This window comes from Spermophilus citellus (assembly GCF_964194105.1).
Source record: "Spermophilus citellus genome assembly, chromosome: 2".
In the NCBI taxonomy this organism is placed as follows: Eukaryota; Metazoa; Chordata; class Mammalia; order Rodentia; family Sciuridae; genus Spermophilus; species Spermophilus citellus.
Genome location: NC_138183.1, coordinates 231,907,944 through 231,932,595, shown reverse-complemented (window position 1 = coordinate 231,932,595; position 24,652 = coordinate 231,907,944). Strand labels below are relative to the sequence as shown.

The window sequence follows — 24,652 nt, the reverse complement described above, 5'->3', positions numbered from 1 at the left end:
TAGCCTGGCATGCTGCAGGTTCTCAATATTAGTTCATTTAGTTTTCCCAGGGAGGTGTAAAAGCCTGGGGATTTGTTTAAAGACAAAACAAAACAAACAAACAACAGTCCATTTGTGTTCTGGTGATGCTATAGGAAGGATTCAAGCCTTCCTGGATGGCAGAGAAGACAGGGCAAAGGATAGCTTTTCAATAGGAAAATGCCAAGTGCTGTGGGCAGATAATGAGGTTGTTTAAGAACCATTCAATTAACAAAATGAAGCAAGTGTGGTACACTCAGTGGGTGCTCTGAAGATGTCTTTTGAAATGTTGATGCCCACGGCAGGCCTAATTTAAAAAGATCCATATTTAAATTAGTAAAGGAATGAGAACAGGAAGGAGTTATGGGTTCCAGGTGGGGGGAGTTGAAAGTAAGCAAAGAGGAATTACTTCAGTTTCTCCAGTGATTAAAAGACAACCATAAATTTTACCTGGGAAAACAGCTTCCCTTAATCTTCACTGAGTGGTGGGTATTTTCTCTATTTGCTGTCTGAATTCATTCAGATTCCTGATAAGTCATGGTAGAAAGGACAAACAGATTATTGTCTACTTTCTTTGTGCACAAATTCTAGGAGGAATATAAATGAATATTTTATACACACACACACACACATATATACCTTTTATTTCTGATGTCTTTTTTAGTTTAAAATTATATTTATAGTAAATTTTACCATGAAGAAAATACTTATATGATTTTTAAAAGATGATACTTTTACTTATAGCCTCTTATTTGAACAGTAATTTGAAAGTTCAAACCAGAATTTCTTAAAACAAAACAAACAAACAAAAAAGAAGACATATCGTTGTTCCTTTTAATATCTTTTTCTCTGGTACAAATACTGGGGATGAGAGAGCCCACACACTTCTGTTCCTGATTCTTCTACTAAAAGATGAGATGACTAGCATCACAACTGAGTTAGGGGATGAATCTGTCATGTATGTCGCCTCATCCTGTAATACAAGGGCATGTGAGCACTAGAGGGTCCTTGTCTCCTATACCCAGGAGTCTGATGATGGAGAGTGAGAATTCAGTAGCAGATTGATGAGAAGCAAGCAAGGAAAGCTCCTGCAACATGGAAGGGGGTCCCAACATGGTGGCTCTTTGTCTACGGGTTTTTATGCTGTTTTGATGGTGAACTAACCTTCATTGAAGAGTCTCTCTTGATAGCTCTTTCTCTGATTCAATTTCTTGTTCCCAGAAAGGGATGGTTTAATGTGTTTGAGAACCTGAGTTTGTCCAGTACTTACTTGTTCCTTAAAGCAAAAGAATTGCTTGGGTTCAAGATACTTGTTATGGGTTGCTGACATTAGAGTAGTCAAGAAAGCCTGGGGCAACAACAGAATGGGCACCTAAGTGTGAGTGGGACCTTCTAGTCAGGCAGCCTCACACAATGAAACAAACAGGCCAAAAAAACAAACAAACAAAAAAAAGAAAACAGGCTTTAATTTAGAGTTTTAATAAGGGGTTGTAGGATCCAATTCTCTGAGGTTCCCATTTCTCCTGCATCAATAGAAGTATCTAAACAAAATGCCATATCCCTTAATCAATACCAAAAGTAAGTACTAAATCAAAACTCTGTAGAGTTGACCCAAAACATAATAATGAGTATTTGGATATATGGAAAATGTATGAACCAATTTTATTTATTATTTTTTTCCCCTGACAATTGCAATACAGTCAGGAACTTAAATAATGAATAGCTTGTACATAACAACAACATAAATTAGCAGTTTAAAAATACATAGATTTATAACAGTGGTATAATAAAAATATAGTTAAAATAATAACTATAAAATATACCTGTATTGAACACTAACCCAAAACAGTGCTACTTTCAGTATTTTATTTAATACTAAAACAACACTATGAAAGAGACATTATTGTTATCCACATTCTACAAGTAAGGAGAATAATCCTTAGAATAGATTAATAATGTGATTGGATTCTTGGTGCCAGAGATGGTGGTAAAATCAATTTGATTGTTCCACAAACCTGCTATTTCTTTCAGTGAAATAGATTGAAATGGGCTAGAGTAGAACAGAAAACTATTAAATTGCATTGCTTGTTGTAAAGTTTGATTGATGAAACTTTTCTTAGAGTTTTTAGGATGTAGAAAACAAAGAGGTAGGTAGGGGAATGTGAGATGTGTTGTAGTTGTTAAATGGATTTCTTACAACAAACAGAACACAAAATTTTGCTTCAGAAATTTTGGAGCAACAGTACTAGTGGAGATTGTAGCCCACACTGTCCCAATATCGTTATTATATAATCTAAACAGAATGAATATAAATTCTTATTTTGTGTCTTCTTGATTGACTGAGAATATTTAAAGACCAGAAAGAATGATCACCATCTTTATCACCATCTCAGCCAGTTCCCTTGAGCTATATAACAAGAACAGAGGTCTGAATGGACTAGTATTCTAATCCAAGGTGGCACAATTAATGAGTGGTATATTGTGAAGTCCTGATTAAGTAGTCTACTACCATTAGGTGCTTGCTTTTTTTTTTCTTTTCTTTTCTCCTAGAAGTTGAAGATCATATTAATAAAGCATCAGAAATAACCAGTTGCAGGTTGTCAAACACTACTCCTTGACTATTACATCTATACCATGTGGGCCTCTCATCACAGTCAAATTACAAAAGTGACGATTTACTAAGTGCTTCTTTGGCAAAACACTGTTGTTTAGGTTTAAGCCAAGCTTCTTACTGTTTTGGCCTTCTATTACAGATAAAAAGAAAGATACTTATCCCTAAGTAATATATTCCTAAAAAAAATAGGCTAAAAGTCTAAAAGAGTTTTCAACTAAAATGGACAGTTATATTGATTAGAGAAAGTAAAGGTAACTTTGATTTAGAGGAGAATTAAGTAAAGGAATTGTGGAAGAAATGAATTTTAGTACACTTAAGTGATCTCAATATATGGAAAAGATTATTTAACATTTGGTGAATTTCAGCCTTCTTTCTAGATGAATGGATGAGAAAAGTCAAGATTGTCACAAGATCATAAGCAAAGAGGTTGAAGAATGAAATATTTAAGTGGGAATGACTCTTTAGGAACCCACTGATAGTATAATGCAATTTTGTTCTAGTTGTTTAGAAGCTTCTAAGTAATTTATACAGTTATTCCAGTGAGCATATGTTAAGAAATCCAGGTACATTGGCATATGCCACTATCTCTCATATATGCCAAAAATTAATACTTTGAGGTTGAATTTATCTCTTCCTTTAAAACTATTCAAATACTTGCTGTCAGCCCATAAAGCTCTCTCTTTTTAAAAATTTCTAACATGCACCTTGCTGCATTGTATTTAGCACTTAAATATTGTCCTGACTTTTTAAAACAAATTTCTGTTTCTGCATCTATACTCCATAAACAGATTGTAAATTTCTAGCTGCTATTGACTTTTTCTGATAACATTCCCCATTCTTTGTCCTTGCTACATGATGATTACAGATTTGGTAATCAGTTCATAGATACAAGTTTCCCATGTATAGCTAGAAAATAATTAAATTAACTCATCAAATTTTCTTCCTTTCCTAGGTATTAACTACAGTGTGTTCAATTAATACAGCTATCTATGTCTTTGGTCCACTTTCTACTAGTTTTTAAAGTGTCTGTGGCAGATAGCAACTCTTACGTCCACTTTCACAAGTCAGAACACTGTACCAAAAACACTGTCTGTGCTTAGTTAAATGGAAATTGCATGAATTAAAAAATAAAGTAAGAAAAACATTGCTAAAATTGAAAAATATCTGTATAGTTCCTAGTGCAAAATTTTCTCTTTTTCATATCAATTGGAACACAAACTATTTTAAAAGTCTAATTTGCTGTCATTTATGACCATACAATACGAAGCAATGGACGAGAGATCCTGTTATTCTAGAATCCACATTCACATAAATTGACATTGATTTTTATGGTAATATTGGAGATAGCCTTAATTAATTTTAAAGACACATAACAGTGCCTTTATTGCAAAAAGAAAGAAATATATGTTTATTTGTCATGCATACCACAAGAAGTTTCAAAGGATAAAATGTTTTAAAAATTGGTTAAAAAACTTTATTTTTGTCCCTTTTATCCTTCTCTGTTCTTTTTTTACTTAAAAGAGGAGGAGGATGGAAACATTTTATTAATTGCTTCTTTAATGAAGGTTTGGGTGTTTTGGACTTGTTCCTTCTCCCTAATTTAGATTGGCAAGTATGAAAGCAAAATTTTGCTACCTTGATTATTTCATTGGAATGTAAAAAGGACAATTGCTGGGTGTTTACCGGACTTTAAAATCAAAGGTACTGGGCCTGAGACATTTATCTGTGGTTAGCGTTAATCACAATAATATTAATAGCACATAATAGTGTCACTGGTCAGGAGTTTCTTGAGAAGTGGGAACTCCATTCAGGACCAGTGGGTTCCATAGCTTATGTATAAGGCATTCCAGCATTTGCCAGTCAGAGGTATAGACAGGTTTATTTAGGGAAGTAGGTAAACATTCAAGGGAAAATGCACACAATCAATATTTATTAGGGTGGAGAGTTAATTAAAAATGCACAGGTAGATTTGTAGTTTTTCCAGGAATTAGGAGTGACAGGTCTGGAAAAGTCAGTCAAATTTCTGAATTCCAATCTTATTTCCTTTTCCTTCCATGTCTCCTTTCTACTTATTTCTTCTATTGTACCTCAATAATAGTAACAATAGTAATTATTAAGAGCACTAGTTAATTTTATTTGTTGCTTTCTGGTGTTTCATACTGGGCTTAGTTCATTAAATATGGTTTAATTTATTTCTCATGCTTTCCCCGTGTGACAGTTTCTATTACTACAGGGAAGGAAGATGGACACTTTTCTTAAGGTTAATAATACTGAATATGTGATGAATGAGGATTCTGTGAACTTGTAATTTAATAAGAATGAAAATGAAAGGAAGGGGGTGAGGTTGTGGCTCAGTGGTAGAGCAATCACCTAGCACATGTGAAGCACTGGGTTCTGTCCTCTTTACCACATAAAAATAAATAACTAAAATAAAGGCATTTTGTCCATCTACAACTAAGAAAGTTTTTTAAATGAAAAGGCATACATATATTGCTCGTAAATTAGAATGTAATAAATACTCTGAGAGTCACACTTTCAATCCCCCCTTTCTGATTTAGTCAATTTGTGCCACTATACTCTTAATGTTCATAATATTCTTTTGATTACAGAATTTCCATGTTGAGCTTTTACACTATCTTCATCCACTGCTAATATCAATAATATTAGTAACTTCCCTGAAACAGGCTTCAGCAGAGGTCTATTACTGAAGATCTTTGGCAGCAAGCTACAGCCCTTCGGGAAGGGGGTATCTGCTATAGATGGAAGTTGAACCAAATTGTTTCCCTGTACTATCCATAAACAGTTTTAGCTAATATAAACAGTTAATATTTGTTATCAATGTTTTTCAAGAAGTTGATCCATCTCTGAATTGACTCTTTGGTTCCAATCCATTTCCATGTCTCTTTTTGCAGGGGAGGGGGAGGTTTAACATTGCAATGTTTCTATAAGGTTAAAATTGTGTAATAATGTAAAGTGTTTAGGAAAATGTCCAGTACATAATAAGCTGGCTAATTAGTAGATGACAATAATCATGATACTAAGAACATAATTGTTCTTTACGGGATGATTGCATTTTTTTCTAGAATTCTTAATTTGCTGGTTGACCTAATTTTGTATAAAATTATTAAGGTGTAGACACTAGCTTTCTTTAAATGCCGGTGCTAATAAGACACAGTACTTCAGGTTCATTTGTGTATATATCACAAAAATGAGTTCAATCAATTAACCTTTGGTTTAATGATTGGCTTAATTAGTAGGGACATTGGTGGTACCCACTTTTGCATACATAATATCTGAGTTGTACTTTGTTGAGTTGTTGTATTTGCATCTCCTTTTAAAAAGGCTGCACAATTGCCTGACTGCATGATTTCTCAATAGAAAAAAATAGTAATAATGAAAAGAAGAAAAGGGAAAGATGGAACTCATTTGAAAAAAAATAGAAGCCTTTTCAAAGATACTACTCTATATAAGAATGAGGCATGAAAGATAAGTAAATGTAGTTAAAGCATAACCAATGATCATGACAGAGCCCGCAAAGACTGAATTTATCATTTTTATTATGCATACCAACTCTTTGTTTATTAACATAATGATATTGTAATAAAATAAGAAAAAGGTTTCACAAAAGACCAGACAATGCCAGACAACTGATAAAAAGATGCTAAAATGTGCAGCTCCATGGAGCCTAGAGTTCCTTTTAAAGTTGATTTTGAATGACTTGGCAGGCAGGGAGTCTTCTAGGAGGAAATGCATCTTTGTCTGGGGTTAGGCTAGGGTTGGACTCCCAGGGCTCCAGTGAACTTTGGGGAGAAATTCCTGAGGCAGGACTCTGACAGACAGAGAGAGTCACTAGATACTGGGAAGGGGGAGGAGAAGATTTACCATCACTCTCAGCAGATCTTCAGTTGCAGCTCTTCTCAGGCAGAGTATGCCAACAGACAGTCTCTCCTGGTTTTGTTTGTCTGTGGTGGGTAGCAGCAACCCCTGTGCTTCTGCAGTATTGAGATTATACCATCAACAAGCTCTGGGACATCAGTGATGCCAAGTGTCACTTAAGGACCTTTTCATCTTGTATATTGCTTTTGGAGCAGGGATATTCTAGCATGTGGTTTCTAGTCTTGCAGAATAGTAGCATTTTCGGGCTCCATGGACCTTATGTCATGCAGTCAAATCACCTCATTTTGCAGATCTAGAAACTGAGGCTGAAAGAGAAAGGATTTGCTCAGAGTTACTCATCTTGTCAGTAACAGACAACAGTGGAACTTTTGGTAAGTTGTATAGGCTCTCTGGGCCTTTCTTTACAAATCTATAGAATGGAATTGGAATAGGTCTAAATGATCTAAGATCTAAGATTCCTTCTTGTTTTAGTATTCTGCTTCTCTGACTTTTAAATTTCAGATGCAGTGACCAAGAGGCTTTTTCTTTTTCTTTTTTTATTTATTTATTTATTTATTTTTTGCCTCACTGGCTTTGATAAAGCATTTTGTTAAAGGCTAACATTCTGGTTAGTATTCTACATTGTGTATAAATATTTGTTTTAATTTGACCTAGATTAGGATTAAAAATTCTGAGAATGCACCCTGATTTTGAACGTGTTTGACTGTTTACCGTATTGCAGCCTAATATGATATTTTCTAATGACACTGTAATACAGGTTTCATATTATTGCCTCCATTGCTTTATTTATTGTTTATTCATTGCTGAAAAGTTCAAGTCACTTGAATGGGTACGGCTCCTAAAAAAGTCATACTAACTTCTTGAGGCCCTAAGCAACTTAGTGAGATCTTGTCTCTAAAAAAAATATATAAGGACTGGGGATGTGGCTCAGGGCTTAAGTGATCCTGGGTTCAGTCCTCAGGGACAACAACAATAAAAAAAAAAAAAAAGACATGCTTTAAAATGCCCTAATTGAGAACTTTGTTACCTGCAAGCATGGATTATATTTTCTTTTTTATATCGGCAGCACAAATACTTTAGACAGACTGACAGCAATGCCATCATGTAATGGCACTTATAAAAGCTTCCATCAACAGTGTGTGTGTTTAGTGTCTCCACATGGAACAAACTGGGTTATGGTAGTCAAAAGAGCCAAAGATTAAAAAATAAGATAGACTTGGGTTTTTAAGTTTTTGGCTCCATGTATAATTCAATAGAATCCTGGGGATGGAGAGTTGGATAGTAATGGGGGAAGCTTTCTGCATATTCAAAGATTGAATATGTAGGTGTTAGACATCTGTCACATAAATGACATGTGATAGTTACATGTTGTGATATTCACAGGGGCATCAGAAGAATCAAATGGTATATGAAGCATGTGAATGAAATGTTTCATCTTTTTGTGTTGCATATTAAAACAAATAGATGGCTGCATTAAAAAAAATTCAGGAATCAAGAAAGAAATGGTATGGGAAGCAAATACTTTATTTTCCCAAGATGGGGGGAAGGGGTAAATACAATATTGCTGCCAGAATATCCAATGTCCATACTTCTTAAAATATTACCTCTATATGAATTATTTGGGTATATTATTAAAATGTGAACTCAGATTCAAGAAGTCTGAGATAAATTCTCAGATTCTGCACGTTTTAGAAACTCACAGGTGATGCTGATGCTGCTGGTCACCAGCCTTGAGTAGCACAATATTATCCCTGAAGGTTAATAGGTATAATCAAAGGTCAACTAAGTATCTTACCATAAAAGATACACACATTTGGGGGGCTTTGTTTATCAAGAAAGTGTCATCAAGGCTGGCCAAGCCCCATCTTGCCACACCATAAAGGAGCTTTCTGTATTTGCAGAATTTATTATGTGTTGAGAAAGCACTGGACTTCTGCTTGTCTGGGCTTTCTGGCTAATGGAAGCAAGGTGTGAGTTTGTATGCAATAGAATTAGGAATAATCAGGATCCAAAGAGCTTATGTATTGCCAAGGCAGTAGAGCTGCTTCTTGTTTCTTCACAAGGTCTTACCTAATAGAGAAACTATTAGAGAAGGCAATGGATTGAATACTGAATGCCAACCCAAGCATTCTGAGTATGCGATTGCTTGTTGTAACTCCTCTCTTTCCCTGTATTTATTATATTGGGTTAGATACCTCAATTTTCTAAAATAAATATGAACAGAAGGAAATGATGTGAGACTTTCCGTCTTCTTTTCTCTTTGAAATTAGATTCCTCAAGCAGGTACTGATTACTTATTTACCACATAGTTGACAAGATACTTTGAGGCTAATAATGACCAAGAAGTTAATTTCTAAGTATTCTCAGTTTATGTACAAAGATTAAAGACAAGGGAGGGAGGGAAGAAAAGGAAAAGAAAACAAGCACAAGGCACTTGAAGTTTAGATAATATAGATTTGGAAACAACATACTTGGAGATCTGAAAATCTGAAGCAAATTGAAATCAGGTCCGCCAAGGAGTTAGCTTTGTGATGGAGAAAGAATTCGAGTGGGGATTTTGATCCTGGTCATTTGTACCTGCGCACAGAAAATAGCTTTACACACAGTCTTTGTCATATTGGAGGTATATAAATGGAGAATAGAAGTAAAGACATGCAGGTTAGTTAGTTCACCTAGCTCCATGCTGAGATTGAAATGTCTTAGGAATCAGCCTAAGATAAGGTTTTGTGAAGGACAGATGGAGGAAATCCGTGTCCAGGCCTTAACTGTGGCTTCACTAAAACTTTGATTGTTCATGTGCCTTGGACCCTGCAAGAAAAAGATCACTTTTATGTAAACATTTCCCTTTAGCATTTGGAACACAGTACTTCAGTAGGCACGTGAGTCAGTGGAGTGGAGAAGAAACACATCTCCATATTGCCATATTTACTCAATAGGTCATCATTCCTTCTTTTCAACTCTGCCACTCAGATCTGATAAGGATTTTCATTTCTCTAACTTAGGGGAATTTGAATTTTCTCAAATAAATTTTTGCCATGACAGTTTCTTTGAAGTATTGGTTGGTGGTAAAGGAAAAGCCTTTTGTATCTCCCCTTCTTTGATGTGCTTTTCTGATTCTGCATTTTCCTGGCTGCTGCTGTTGCCTAGATAGGATGGGTCTGGGGTATTTATTATGTACTATCTCCAGAGCCAGTGCAGTCTCAGGATCAGGTGTAGGAACAACTGAGATAACTGAAGATCATTAACCATTATCAAACCCAAGGGCAAATTTGGAGTCATATTCATGAGTTGAAAAAAATTCAGGATTCAGAAGTGTTCAGGAATAAAGAGTGACTAGAACAAGACCTGGCCAGGGATTCACAGTGTGAAGTGTTTGTTCTCACTGGATATTGACTGTGTTGACTGATACTACTTTAAAGACTTCGGGGGTTGCCACTGTATCTCCTTATTGTCCACCCTTGAAAAATACACTCTTAAGAGCACAGATGTACAGTATGAACTTGTGCTACAATAGAAACTTTGGATTCTTTTGAGTTTCACTAGCAAAATAATATACCACTCCTACTAAGTTTGTTTAAAATTTATCCAATTAAAAATTAGAGTCTCATGGACACAGACAATTGTGAGTCTATGAGAATCTAATTTTTTGTAAACTACATTCAGCTACAACACTTCCCAGCTTTATTTGCATTCTTTTAAGTTTGTTCTATCATTTCTACCGTCTTTAACTCATCTCCTCCCCCCACACCAAGTTTGGCAGTATGGGAATTGGGTTACTTTGATTTTTTTTTTTTTTTTGTCAACTCGTGATGTCAGTTCCAAATTATATAATAACCAAACTTTGAAGGCATAGATATTTCATACTGACAGGAGTTTTGCTGGCCATCTAGCATTCATTTTCTTTGTTTTTCAGTAAAAAACAAAGAATAAAATAAGACATTGGAAAGAAATATGGGGAGTATAGAAAAAGAAATGGAATTAGGAAATAAAACGAATATTTATTGTGTGCTAACACTTCTGAATGCTTTTCTAGTTTCTACATATGCATAGTTGTATTTAACCCTTGCTATGACTTTCTGTTAGTTAGAGTTTGTCATTGGATGCACATCATCTGTGGGTGAAACAAAGAGAGATTCCAATCCAAAATCAAAGTCCTGCAGCCATGCCCAGCAGATCTGAGCTAAAGGTCTGAATCTCCCACTGCTCTACCACCTGGCCCAGAAGTGAGATGGTGGTAGCTGCTGTAATGTATCATTCTATACCGTTTTCACAAGGTATCTTGAAATATGCCAAGATAAGCAATTCAGATAAAGGACAGAGGGTAAAAATTGAGTAAAAGTTACAGATCAACTCCCTTCCAAACAGATTATTCTCTTCATTCACTTTGAACTTAAAATATGTAAGGTGTTTTATAATAGTAATAATCTTTTTACATGAATATGACCTGTCTGTACCCTAGTCAGTGACATGGAATCATACTGGGTACTATCTAGCTCTTTAGAATGCTGATATATAGTCTGCACATGCTTAGTATGCACACATTGCTTTATAAAATAAATCAAGATCACTTTCTTTCCTTTTTTTTTTTTTTTTTGTACCTGCACACAGAAAATAGCTTTAGACAAAGTCTTTGTCATATTGGAGGTATGTAATGCATATATAGACTTTGGTGTTACTAGTAAATGTGTTCTCAGCTCTGCACATTTGTTCTTTAAAGAGCTCTCTATATTAAGCACTTACTATATGAGGAGTAGAATCAGTCAGAACTATCTGAGTTCTGCTGTTATAACAAATCATCCCTGAATAACATAATAGAAGTTTAATTTCTGTGAATGCGAAGTAGAATGTGGGCTTTGCTATTCTCCAAGGCATCTCCCTTTCGAGGGACGTGTCACGGGGGCAGTCTGTTTCTATTTGTGGGCTTTATGTTTTCTATATGTGGTTTCTAAATCAATGTCTATTCCATGGGGAAAGAGCTCCGTATGCTTCAGGGACTTTTCTCTGCCGTACCCTGCAATTGACACACTACATTCTGTTCACTGTTACAGAAGAAACCTGCCTACAAAGCCAAAGCAACAGCAGGGGTACACAATAACCCATTCTGGCAATCCCTCAGGAAGGATTTCAGATGAGTTACCCAGACCACAGACAGGAGTTTATTAGAAAAAGTGAGAGTATAGATGTCCACTACAGGCACCAAACAGACTGCCTCTGGAGAGAATGGTGTAGCTTTTACAGAGTCTGGATTTTTTAAGGGTTTGGATTCCTTTGTTCTCGCCTTAGTTTCCTTATTTCTGATTTATCAGCTTATTACATTTTGTATAGCCCTTGGTACTTTTTCTGTGTGAGAGTGGTAATGGCCTGGTCACAAGGAGTGGATGTAACATGGTCTTCAGTCAATGATTCCTTCAAGGGGCTATCGTTAATTATGGCTGGAGGAGATTTGGCATACTTGTTCCCATTTCCCAGACCCATGCCTGCCTTGATAAAGTTCCCTGTGATTTCCCAGTTCTGCGAACTAAGGACTCTCTTTGTTTTGTTGTTGTTGTTGTTGTTGTTGTTGTTGTTTTGTTTTGTTTTGTTGTTTTTGTTTTTTTATTAATCCACCATTAATACATGTGTCCGATGTCCTTCCTGTAGGCATCTTTCCATGTCCTCCCTTCCATGCACCTGCTTATGGGCACATACTCTTGTTTTTCAGAACAAAATATTTGGCTCTACCTGACCGTGTTGATAATCATGAGAAGGGAGTGTTCTGAGAAGTATAGTCTTCTCTTACCCTAAAGAAATAACCCATAGATACCAGTAGAATGTGGCTGTAGCTCAATGGTAGAGCTCTTGCCTAGTGCTGGCAGAGTTCTAGATTCCATGCCCAGAACTACAGTAAAACAAACACATAAGAAAACAAACAAAATAAACAGGAAAGTATATATATATATATTTACATTTACACACATACAGAGAGAGAGAGAGAGAGAGAGAGAGAGAGAGATATCATGAAGCTGTTGGTGTATTACAAGTTCTTGAGAGAACAAAGATTAAATTTGTTGTTGTTGGTGGTGGTGGTAGGGATGGGAGACTGGGATTGAACCCAGAGGTGCTTTACCACTAAGCCACGTCCCTAACCCTTTTTACTATATTATAAAATTTTGAATTAGGGTCTCACTAAGTTGCTTAGGGCCTTGACAAATTGCTGAGGCTGTTCTCAATCTTGAGATCCTCCTGTCTCATCCTCCTTAGTCCCCAGGACTACAGGCATACGCCATCACAGCAGACTACAAAGATTACATTTTTAAAATGATCTGCTTCTATGAGAACTATAAAATCATATGAGGAAAATAATAATCATAGGGGAATATTTAGGACCATATTACAATTTGGCAGGGCCTATAATTCCTTAGGCCAGCAGCTACTGTTTTCTTAAGAGAGTTCCTTTATCATCTGAAGTAATTAACTTGAGATTATTAAAAATGCCCATTTTATCTTATGCTCCTGCTGCCTTCTTTGTTTTGTTAAATGGAGGTCAAACATATTTAAAAACCAAGCCTTGGTCTTGGAGCTTTGGAAAAAAAATAAAAATGAGCTAGTGGCCTTGGGGCAGCTCTTTTCTTTTTTCATAGGAGGAAGGGAATTTTCTTTCCCACTGTGCCTACAGCCCTGAAGGGCAAGATGAAGCTGTACACCCTAATAGCTCTTTCTTTCTTGGGCACTTGTTCTTTATTCTGTCTCATAAATTATGATGGGTGTGGACAAATACTGAGACAGTTTGGTGGCCTGGGCCATGCAAAACAGCAAAGCATAGGCCATTTGGAAAGATCTACATTTTGAGAACAAATTGGAATAAAATAATAAAAAGGCCCTTGTGTTTTGTTTAGATTTCAGAGAATGAACAAGTCCAATGAGTTAGATTGAAGATTACATTACTTCAGAAAGTTTATAGATTTTCTTCTTGCGTCTGATACAAAAGTTTCTCTGAACCCTTTTTTTATTGAAAAATAATTGGTAAAGAAGTATCACAATTAGAGATTATCATGTTGATTTGTAAGAAATGGAAAAAAAACTGTACCATTTTTAAAAAGTTTTTCTTGTAGTAAAAATAATTTCTACTATGTATATCTTATTTATTACCATACCATGCTTTAGTAATTGACTTGTGTATTTAGGTTTAGCTGTCAAGGGTTTCTTCTTGATAATTTGTCTTAATTTTCAACTTTCTTTAACTTCAAGGTCATGCCCATATAATGGGTTTGCTCTGGCATTCAGACATAAGGGTTTGGTAAAGGCTTTCAGCAAATTTGAAGACTAAGCATAATAGTTTCTGAAAACATGAAGATATTCTAGAAAGGCAAACTGTGAAAAATTACACAAATAGCTCTCATGATAATAATGACATAATTGTGAACACATTTAATAGTTAGAATTCAGGTTTAGTCAAAGTGTTGCACAAACATATTTTTATTTAATCTGTGTAGTCGTGTGCGATGGGGACTATTACTAAAGAGATGTTAAAGAAAATGTCCAATGTCGTATGACCACAGCACATCTTTCTGACCTATTTTAAATAAGTCAACTCTTATCTTGTTACAAAATATTTAAATGATTTCTAAATGTATGGAAATCCACAAAACCAAAATATAAATATATGAAACTACAACCTAAATTGTGTTTATTAAAAGCACTGAGAAGGTGTTCACTTTTTACACAGAAATATCCAGTGGAAGAATCCATTATGCCATAGCTCTATTGTCTGATTTTTAAAATTTGCTTCTTCCACGTTCAAATATCAGTTGTCTGAGTCTAGCAGTCTCTATTTTGTCTTTTCTATATATTTTTATTTTATGGGTGATCAAGAACATTTCTGAAACATACAAAATGCTTTCTATGGTATATTATTAGCTTCTAATGATATTATAGATTTTTTGAATGACTAGGAAAGAGGAAAGAATGGAGTCAGAGACACCAGTTAGAAACTGCCACAGTCCAGGCAAGATGGTATGAAAGTAGTTAAAATTGTATCTCTGATGGGAGAAATCAGTCTCTACAAATAAGACCAATATCCTCTCCTGCAGAAGGAAGGCTCTTGAACTTGCAAAGACTTGTTTCAATTATTTTGGCTTTTTAATATTTTACTTTCTTCTTGTCCACATTACAGAGGATTCTATTAATGAATAAGCATCTCTTTTAAAGAGTGAAAATACAAATGCACAGAATTTTTTTAAAAAAATTGAATGTACCTCTATAGTACATAAAAACTACTTCTGTAATTGATCTGCAAATTTTCCTTTCAAGTGATTTTTGTTCCCACTCTCTCTAGCAAGAACATGTCCAAGAACATTTATTGACATGAGGGAATTTCTACCTCAATAAGCTTTGATGCATAATAGAATTTCATTTGTCCCATCTTACAGAGAAAGTTGGAATTGAGAGAAATAGTAGTGATCTTCCATTTTGTCCCTTGCATTATAGAAAGAGATTATATAAAAGGTTGACTCATCTATTCTTGATTTTAACCACTAGTGCCTTTATAACAGATATCAAATTTCAGATAGTTAAATAAGGAGAAAGTTACTTATATGTATGCATTCCAAATATGTGCTATACAAAATACAAACCATGTAAAAATTAAATATATGTATTTATATACATGCTCGATTTTGTGAGGTCTTGAATGTCACACTTTAGGAAATTGAACTTTTCATTTTGAACATCTACAATGCCTGCTTACATGTCATTTCTAAAATGTGCCTGAGTGAGTGTTCCTACTACATTTCTAAATAGACTTAAAAGTTGCTATCTTACAGGGCAGAATGAAGTGAGATAATTTAGACAAAGTGTTTGATTTTGCACCTTGCACTTAATAAGCATTAAATAAATTTTAAATATGCATATACTGTTTAAATATAGTTTGCATTATCACAAATGGATCATATAATTTATTATAAGCATGCATGTTGGTAATACAAGTTTTTGGATACATATAAATACATAGATATGCACATATATATACTTTTAGCTTTTGTCTCTTAACGACAGCTTCACTAGGCAGATAGTCCTAGAGCCACCTTTGATGAAATTAGCTTGGGTTTGCATTTTGTTTTGGTCATTTCAGAAGCTACTGTAAATCAGAAATTAGATGCCAGCCATGAAGTTCTGACTTCACCTGAGTTGAGATTCAAGCCTGGTTTCTATATCCTGCTTTTCCTCCTTTACTCACTCATGTCCCTACACATCATTTAATAATGATTTACTGGATCTCGGTTTTGTGCCAGCCATTATCACCTGCTTTCATGAATCTTACAGTCTGTAGAGGAACACACATAGAAGCAAACAATTGCAATAAAACAGTGTGAACATGGGCAACACATGGGCCTTTTACAGTGAGGAGGTATCTACTCTTTCAGATGGATACCCGGTTTATTATTGTGGGCATGTTTGCCTATAGTTAAGGTAAATAGAGAAGAATAGAAGCTAAAAAGAACAAACATCAAGGAGCATTCCGTTCTACATTTTATCTATCTCCTTGTCTTCATCTACCACCTACGTGCTGCTAAAGACGTTCAAATGATTATCAGTAATTGCTAACACCTTTTCTCATCCCAGAATCGGCAATCTGTAGGTAGATGCTCCATTGGTATCTAAAATTCTTTCTGCTTATGATAAATGTATTGTGTCCTTCCGTCTAACAAAAAGTGTTTTTCTTCCATATGTTTAATGCCTATTCAATATATGAGCTCCTGAAAAATTCCTCCAACTGGAGTCTAGGAATCTCCTTCAGTGTTTAGTGCCTGCACCATGTGGATGACGGGTCATCAAATCCTCCTTATCCTCTGCCAATTTTATTTTTCATTCTCCTGGGTAAACACATGCAAACACACCCCTTGTGCCCCAAATTAGTAGGATAAGAAAGCAATTTTCAAGTTGCTAGGCAGCAGCAGATGAAGAGAAAGCTCAGAAAATTAAGTCAGTGACTTGGTTGTCAAGTACCATCACTCTGTTGTCTCTTTTTCTGTGCTTGTAAAATGTTTTTCTATTTAACATGGAATTAGAGTTTTAAATTCTATTGATCTGTAAACCTTAAAAACAGCCCCATACACATCTCTGCATCAATATCCTTATCTGCATTTGTTTTTCTCTTACATCACTAGTATCTTATTGTTCCAAGGGGAGTTCCAACTATGAATTGGCATCGTTTTCAAAGATCCAACTGCTTAGGCTAGGGATGGGACATTAATTAGTACTGCAGCTCAGACTTAGGGAGAAATACACTGCTTGTTGATGTTATCATTGAAAAGAAATTATTCACATCCCAGCCATCATAACAATGAAATATATCACAAATATGGCCCCGGTCATAATTTGTTTCTGAATATTCTGGAAATTTCTTTGTCATCTATACTCTTTAAAGAATCATTTGTTTATTCATAAATATAAATGCAAAAACGATCTGGAGCATAGTAGTAGTGTTACAGTAATTAGCACATCCTATTCCCTCTCAATCTGTAGATACAGATATAGCAGTAAATGCTTAGACCCCTAAACCTGGGAAAATGTTCCTAAGTCCCTAAATTAAATATATTGGAAAGAGAAATATGAAAATTTCTTTTTTTTCTTTCTTTTTTATTTTATGTTTTTAAATAGTTTAATGTCCTGACAAATATGTGGGTGAGGGTGATACTAACATTAATATTATAAGCTAAAAAGAGCAGTTCAAATACATCTTTAAAATATGGGTCTTAAATGGTATAGAGCCATAGCTACAGAGGAAAAGGCTGCAAGGAGGGGGAGGAATTAAAAAAAAAAAAAAAAAGAAGAAGACAATTGTTCCTTGAATAGGTAGTAAAAAGAAAAAGTTAAATTTGTCTTGAAAATGTCTTAAGTAAGAGGGTTATTAGTTTCTGAGTTCCCAAGTGACTATTTTTTTTTTCCTTCTCTTTTGGCACGCATTAAAATGTCTGCTGTACCTTAATATTTCACATCTTTTTCTGCCAGCATATCCTGATCTGGGGTGGTAGCCTAGCATTGTTAGCAAGCAGTGGTGTCTTTGCAACATGCATATTTATTGGTCCTCAGGTAAAATCAGATTTTCTGAGCAAAAAGATTTTGTGCAGCTGTTACAGGACTGGGGCCTTCTGGGAAACTGAGGACACGCAAAAACTCCACCTTCAAACCCCAATTCTTGTGATCAAGTCAGAAAGATTTCAGACATGTCACTCAGAGTAACGGACATGAGTTTACTGAAGTGTTAAGGGAAAGCAGACACTCTCTGAAAGGAAAGCAAGGATCCATGGAGATCAGGCAGAGATACACAGGAGAGTTTATTTGTCAGAGCTGACAAATAAAGGAATGTCTCTCCAGAGACAGAGAGAGGCAAAAGGGACTAGGGGTAAGGGACTTTTACAGACAAGCTCAGAGATAAGAACTGGGTGGGTCCTAATTGATGAGGTGGAGTTGGTATGAGGAAGTGGTGATATGCCCTTGGGCCAGAAAGTGAATTTTTTCTTAAAATGGCAATTATCACTTAAGATGGCCATCCAGATGCTAAGCAAGGACCTGACATTCTCTCCGGAGAGAATGGGTGGTCTGAGAAAGTAAGGGGACCAGGTGCATTTCCTGCACTCAGTTTTCTTGGGGATCCCAAAGAAGTTTCCAGAGAGTCTCACCTTGGCCATCTTTTGACTTTTGCCTGACAGCAGAATGACATCAGACTTTCAAGTCCCCAGTGCCTTGACAACTCTAGGTCACCTTGACCCATAGAATCAGTTCTAATTGGGTTCATAAGCATAAATTCTTACAGATTTTATGGTTAGGAGGAATTATCCTTTTCTCCCTGAGTTTTGAGATCTGGTCTAGGAAAAGGGTCACAAAAGTCTCCCCTTTCAGAGTAACTTGGGTTTGTTCCTCTTGTTATTTTGGGTCTGCATTTCTCCTGCAGATAAGGAATAGTTTCTGAAGAATGTGACATAGTCTCTCTACTTAAGCCAGGCAGAGCTACCGGTAAATTGCTTCTTGGAAGAGAAAGCATGTGAAAGGGTCAGCATAGTTGGCCCATTTTATAAAATTATTCCCTTAACTTCATGTTCCCACTATTCACATCTGTCTGTCCCCTACCACAGCCACCCCCCAAAAATCATTTCTCAGAGTTTCAAGGGAAAATACTGACAAGAGGCCTTACTACATCCCTTTTCAATATATTATCATATCTTTTAAATGAGAACAGGAAAAAATTGCACCAAGGGAAAGTCTCCTGATTCACATTCACCTGTTGATGCAAACAGGAGTCATCTGTTTGAAAGGATGCCTTGTGCACATCCTCACAACAAGCGAAGGATCATTATTTGCAGCAGCTTATAACTTACAGTGAGGTGTTTTAGATAAATATGAATGTTAGTCATTATGTGGCATTTAGTCTGCTTTCTGTAAACCAGATGAATGAGGGATTATTTGGATAGCATAATAGTTTTTAACATGGATGTAGAAGGACAGTTTATTATCTGTTCTCTCCTTCTTCCTAAGAGGTATGTGTTTCACTTTGAAGTATACTCTCATAAAAAGCTTGCAAGTCACAGTGCATCTTGTAGTTTTCTTGGAATGAAGTCCAAACTATAGTCTGTTCCGCTTTGCCAGTTTATTTGGAATCTACAGAAACATGGGCATACATGGGATCCAAAACTCCAATAGATTCGACCCCACTGGAAGAATGCAATGCTTTCAATGTGAAAGTTTTGTAGTAGATGTCCTAACCTTTCTGATAATGCTTAGTTGAGAGTTGCTAATAGGACTGCATTTAGAAGAGAGGATTGAGGGAGATGGGAAAAGAATGAACAATGAGAGAGACATGAGTTAATGGAAAGAGAAAGAGCTTCTGGCCGGAGGAGGGAGACTCTGGAGTCAGTCCTGGATTTGAATCCTCCCACTTATTAGCCACTGCTTTTCTCTGCAATCAAAACATGCAAAGTGCTTGCCTAGCAGGTGTGAGGAGCTGGGTTCAACCCTCAGCACCACATATAAATAAACAAAGGTATTGTGTCCATCTACAACTAAAAATATTTTTTTTTAAATAAAAATAAACATACAGATTGCTACCTGGATGATGCTGCTTAACATATGACTCATCTTGCTCCTTCCTTACTTGGCAGGCAGCGGATCTGCCTTTAGTGGTGGACCTTTCCCCCTTCCTAACAAATTGTTTAAATTTTTCAACGAAATAAAAATCCACTGTCTATTGTTGTGTTTCAGGTTTCTTATTTTTTCAAATAACCTTATTTAGAAATCTGTGATGTACTCTGGTGCTCTCCACCCCCACCCCCACCCCCACCCTTTTTCCCAGTGTTCTTGTTCTCTTCCCTTCTCTTTTTAGTACCCATTGTCTCTAAAGTTTACATAACCACAACCCCAGCTCTCAACAAGGAATAATTGACTCAAGAACGAAAGGGAGTGATCCTGCATTTAAATGAGAAGACTTTGCTGCCCTTCTCTCCTCCTCCTCCCTCCTCTCCTTCCAGAAAACAAACAAAACTGTGCTTCAGCTCTATGACCTTTTGAAATAATATTTTGGGGGAAAGAGTGTCAGTGGTAAACTGACTGACCTATTTCTAACTTCCGGAAGAAGCTGTGTTTAAAGGAGAGGGAATAGAGAGGTAGGTAGGCTGAGGACTGCCGCCGTCATAATCATCGCCTTCGAAGGAACATCATCTACTTATGTAGAATGGGAGGTATAAATATAGGATGACTTTTACACACCCCTGATCACCCAGGGGAGCAGGGAAGGCAGGCAAAGATTATTTAATTAATTTGAAAACCGGATTCCCGCCATAACTTTTAAGCACCATGCCTGCTGGCTGCAGCTTCCGGGTTCAGTTCATTTGGGTGGTGTCCTCCACCTAGCTTTGTTTTCAGAAGGATCACTCTTCTTAAGAGTGGACTACTTTATCAGTGCTCTGTGTTCCAAAATTTATTTCATGTGATGGTGCCCTATGCATAATGACAGAGAATAACAGCCTTTAGGTCTCACCTTTCAGGACAGGGAGGCTGAAATTTAATTAATGAATTCTGTAAGATCCTTTAGCACCCTGAGATAAAAGACTATAACCTTGGAGAACTGTCATTTCCCTAGTTCTTAAATCAATTCCTGTAGAGCCAAAAGGCATTTAAATAACTATTGAAATGCAAAATGTGCGGCATGTGTACATACATATGTACATATATGAAATAAACAGCATTTTAATCCTGAAAGTTCCATTTCGGGATAAAAATGCTGTTTATTTCATGTATGAAAGTTGCCCCCACATGTTACCTAATTTTAAATCTGAGGCTCAGAAGGAATTTCACAAGATCATAGTGCATATTAGGACCACAATCTAGAAGAAACCTGGTATCTGTTAGCCTCTATGCTTTGCATGACATAGAAGATAATCTTGGTGTATATATTCTATATATAAGTGCAATCTGACCAATCCCTGAAAGAGAGATGGTTTGTGATTGGCCTCAAACCACTTTTAAATATAAACAGGGTTATTACTGCTGTATAAAATGTCATGAATAACTTTTCATCCCATTGGATATAGGAGATGATATGGATTCTATGTTAGGGAAATATCACTGGCAACAACCCTTGTTATTTGCCCAGGCAGCAACCACCTGTAATTGAATGTAATATTGTGGTGGTGTTGAAAAGGCGTTGTTGAAAATTGCTTGTAGGAAGTACATGGAGGCCAGAAGATTGAATTTATTGGATTGAAATTGATCTAGCCTGAAATTGTTACTATTAGGATAGGTTAGTAGTCTGAGTCATAATAGAATGAGCTCTAGATTTTGAATTCGATAACTTGGGATAGAATATCCAAACCAGCATTCTCTTTATTAACTGCATGGCTTCGGGCAAATAACAGAACTTCTCTGTGTCTATATGTGTGCTTTTGTAAAACTAAACTAGATTTTTCAGATCATGTACATTTAGTGAGAATTAAAATGAGACAATTTAGGGTAAGCTGAATTGAATAGTGCTTATGACATGACTATAGTAAATTGTTAATTTTCTGGGTCTTTCAATCTTCATCTAAATCTAAAGAAAGTGTCAGTAAGGATTAGGAAGTATGTTTGTGGTTTGTTACATGGATACAATCCACCAGAAGGGTTTTATGCTACCAATAGGATGTCTATATCCTCTAGTAATCATGGAACTTCTCTAAGATTTTATGATCTTACTGCTAGATGTTTCCATCCATTACCTCACGTTTGGTTGGCTAAATAAAACCTTTTAAACACATGAGACAGGAAGGGAACAATAGACCTCATTGTGTTAAAACTTCATTTTTATGGTAAAATCCTTCTTCCTAAGCTTACTTTGTTGTAGTATAAAATTTTACTTTGGCACTAGAATCAGCTTAATCAATTAATTCCAAAGTTTCCAAGAAGTCATACTAAACACTATTCTTTTCCCTCCCAGTGGAGACCACACTCACTCATGACAGGGTTTTAACTATTCAAATAGCTCCTGTTTGCTTCTCTAGAAATAATGAATTTAGGCACTTGATTCAGGTAACTCAGCTGTCTGGATAATTCATGATTTTATGCACGCAGCTTGTAGGGATTCTTTTCCACAATAGTTTTATTAGTCTCTCCACATTTCACAATTACTTGTTCTGAGTCAATAATAGTGGCCTATATAGCAGGTTCTTAGAGCTGTTGTATTGACTATATGATTTTAAGAGCACAGTTTTGACCTCCATCTGTCTAATATTGTCTTGGTGGGATTCTGCCTAAGAGCACAGTAGAGATAATAAACAAATTGACATTTGGGAACATTCCAACTTTTTAAATCTATAAGAGTAAGATCAGTAGATGAATGAATATCAGAAGTCATATTAAGTTATTGATGATTTCCATTCACAATAATTCCTTAATTTTTTTTAGTGCTAACATTTTGGTACTAAATGATAGAGGCACAAGATGAATTAATGATAGAGACACAAAATGAATTAAAATAGACTCATTCTCTTTCTATGAAACAGCTTTAAGTATTTGGGGAGGCACAGAACCTGGAGAGGTAATTGTGTTATAATGTGATGGGTACAATGCAAATCATGGTAGAACTAATTGTTTTGCTAAATTCTCTTAACTGAACTTGGGGAGGAATTGTGTGTTTAAATGTTTCCCCAAGGAGCTGATGCTTAAGGTAAGACTTAAAGGAATAGGAATTAGCCAGAAAAGGAAGATTCAAGGAATATGGGTTGTTAACTTATGTTCCATAGAGTTTTTGTCTTTTATTCCAGCATTGGAAGGCCATAAAACATTACACTTTCTGGTGGCCTTTTAAATAACAACTGAGAGGGGCTGGGGATGTGGCTCAAGCGGTAGCGCGCTCGCCTGGCATGCGTGCGGCCCGGGTTCGATCCTCAGCACCACATACAAACAAAGATGTTGTGTCTGCCGAGAACTAAAAAATAAATATTAAAAAAAATTCTCTCTCTCACGCTCTCTCTCCTCTCTCACTCTCTCTTTAAAAAAAAAAAAAAATTAACAACTGAGAGAGGGCAACAGAAAACAAAGCAGGTTATAGCATTAGAATCAGGAACTAAGACACTGAGGGCTACCTGCCAATATAGAAGGAAAAAAGTATTTTGGAGTGAAAATAATTGCAATATAGCTATCCTTTATGAAATCCATACTCTGTGCAAGCTAGGAATTTTACATATTATTTGTATATGAAGCACCCCTCCCCAAACTTGTGTGTTGAAAGCAAGGTCCCTAGTGCAGCAAGGTTCAAAGGTAGGACATTAGGGAAATAATTGGTGAGAGTTGTAACCTTACCAATGGATTAATCAATTTTATGGACTGATAATTTGAGAGGACTACTGGGTGGTAATTGTAGTCTGGTGGGGAGTGTTGGGCCATATCTGTGTACCTCCCCCCACCCTCACACCCCTTCCTGATGTCTTAAACCGAATAGCTTTCCTCTCTCATGCTCTTCCACTGTGGTATCTGGTCTTACCTCAGAAATGGAGTCAGCTGACCATGTACTGAGACTTCAAAAACATGAGCCCAAAATAAACTTTTCTTTTCAAAGTTTGTCAGGTACTTTGGTCATAGTCACACAAAGCTAACACATATAGCGTTTCTTATTTAACCCCTGCAACAAAACTATGAGTTTAGAATTATGCCAGTTTTAGAAATGAATCAATCAATAAAAGCTTACAGGAAATTGCATATACACAGATTTGAGTTGAGGGGTTGAGACTAAGAATCTGGTTTACTTTAGTCGAAATATCATCATCTTTGGGCTATATTGTCCTGTCTTTATGTTCAGTTGCATTTGTCATTATGCATTTATTATGGGCACCATAAGTTATTTAAGGCATAAATTAGAGAAACCTGGAAAAGTAAGACAAATAATGAAAGAATTGGACTTTGGACATATACAGACAGAGTAAAGTTTATTGAATAAAGTCCACCTTGTAGAGATGGATTTAAACATACATGGCAAAAGACATGAATGCTAAATGTAACTTAAGTTATAAATAACCAGATCATTATGTAATAGGGATTTTAATGATTTTAAAGGTTTGACAGCCTCTATAGAATAAAAAGTTATTGTATTTTCAAAGCTATCTTGTGGGAAATACTCAAAACTTAATCACTTGAGGATGTAAAGTTAAATTAGATAGAACATGTCTCTGATATCTGAAATGGTTTCTCTGCCTAAAATGTATGCACAAACACATTTGAAGTCTTAATTTTTATAAAATACATATCTCAGTGCATTTAAATAATGATTTTTAATCTAAGAAGGAATACACTTAGAAGAGGATATCTTTTAGAAATTAATTTTCAGGTAGAAGCTAAACTATTATAAAATATGTTTTAGAAACTGAAGACTCCTTAGAGTGAGTTGGGAAACATGTAGTCATTTTAAAATAATTAGTTTTGTAAAGGAAAACACGAATGGATGGTCTTGGAAAGGAGGCAAAGAATTAATTTCCCAGAAGGCCCTGTAGGTAAAATTGTGGTTGGCACATCTTGTTCTGCAGATACATCCCTTATTGGTATCTTGAATGTTCTCTTGGGTGACATTTTGAATTAGAATGTGCTAATGATTGTCCAGTATCACAATCAAGAAAGTCACCT

At 35.8% G+C, this 24,652-nt stretch overlaps 1 protein-coding gene across 3 annotated transcripts in view; it reads left to right on the top strand.

Annotated features, from left to right (window-relative positions):
- The window catches only part of LRRC4C (leucine rich repeat containing 4C), a 169,711-nt gene that overhangs the window by 41,817 nt on the left and 103,242 nt on the right, over positions 1–24,652 (top strand). The window contains exon 2 of one of the 3 annotated variants that reach the window (XM_081262085.1): positions 6,820–6,900. The exons of the other annotated variants lie outside the window; for them this stretch is intronic. The gene's annotated coding sequence lies outside the window, so the exon portion shown is untranslated. The remainder of the gene's footprint in view (positions 1–6,819; positions 6,901–24,652) is intronic. 3 annotated transcript variants of the gene reach the window in all.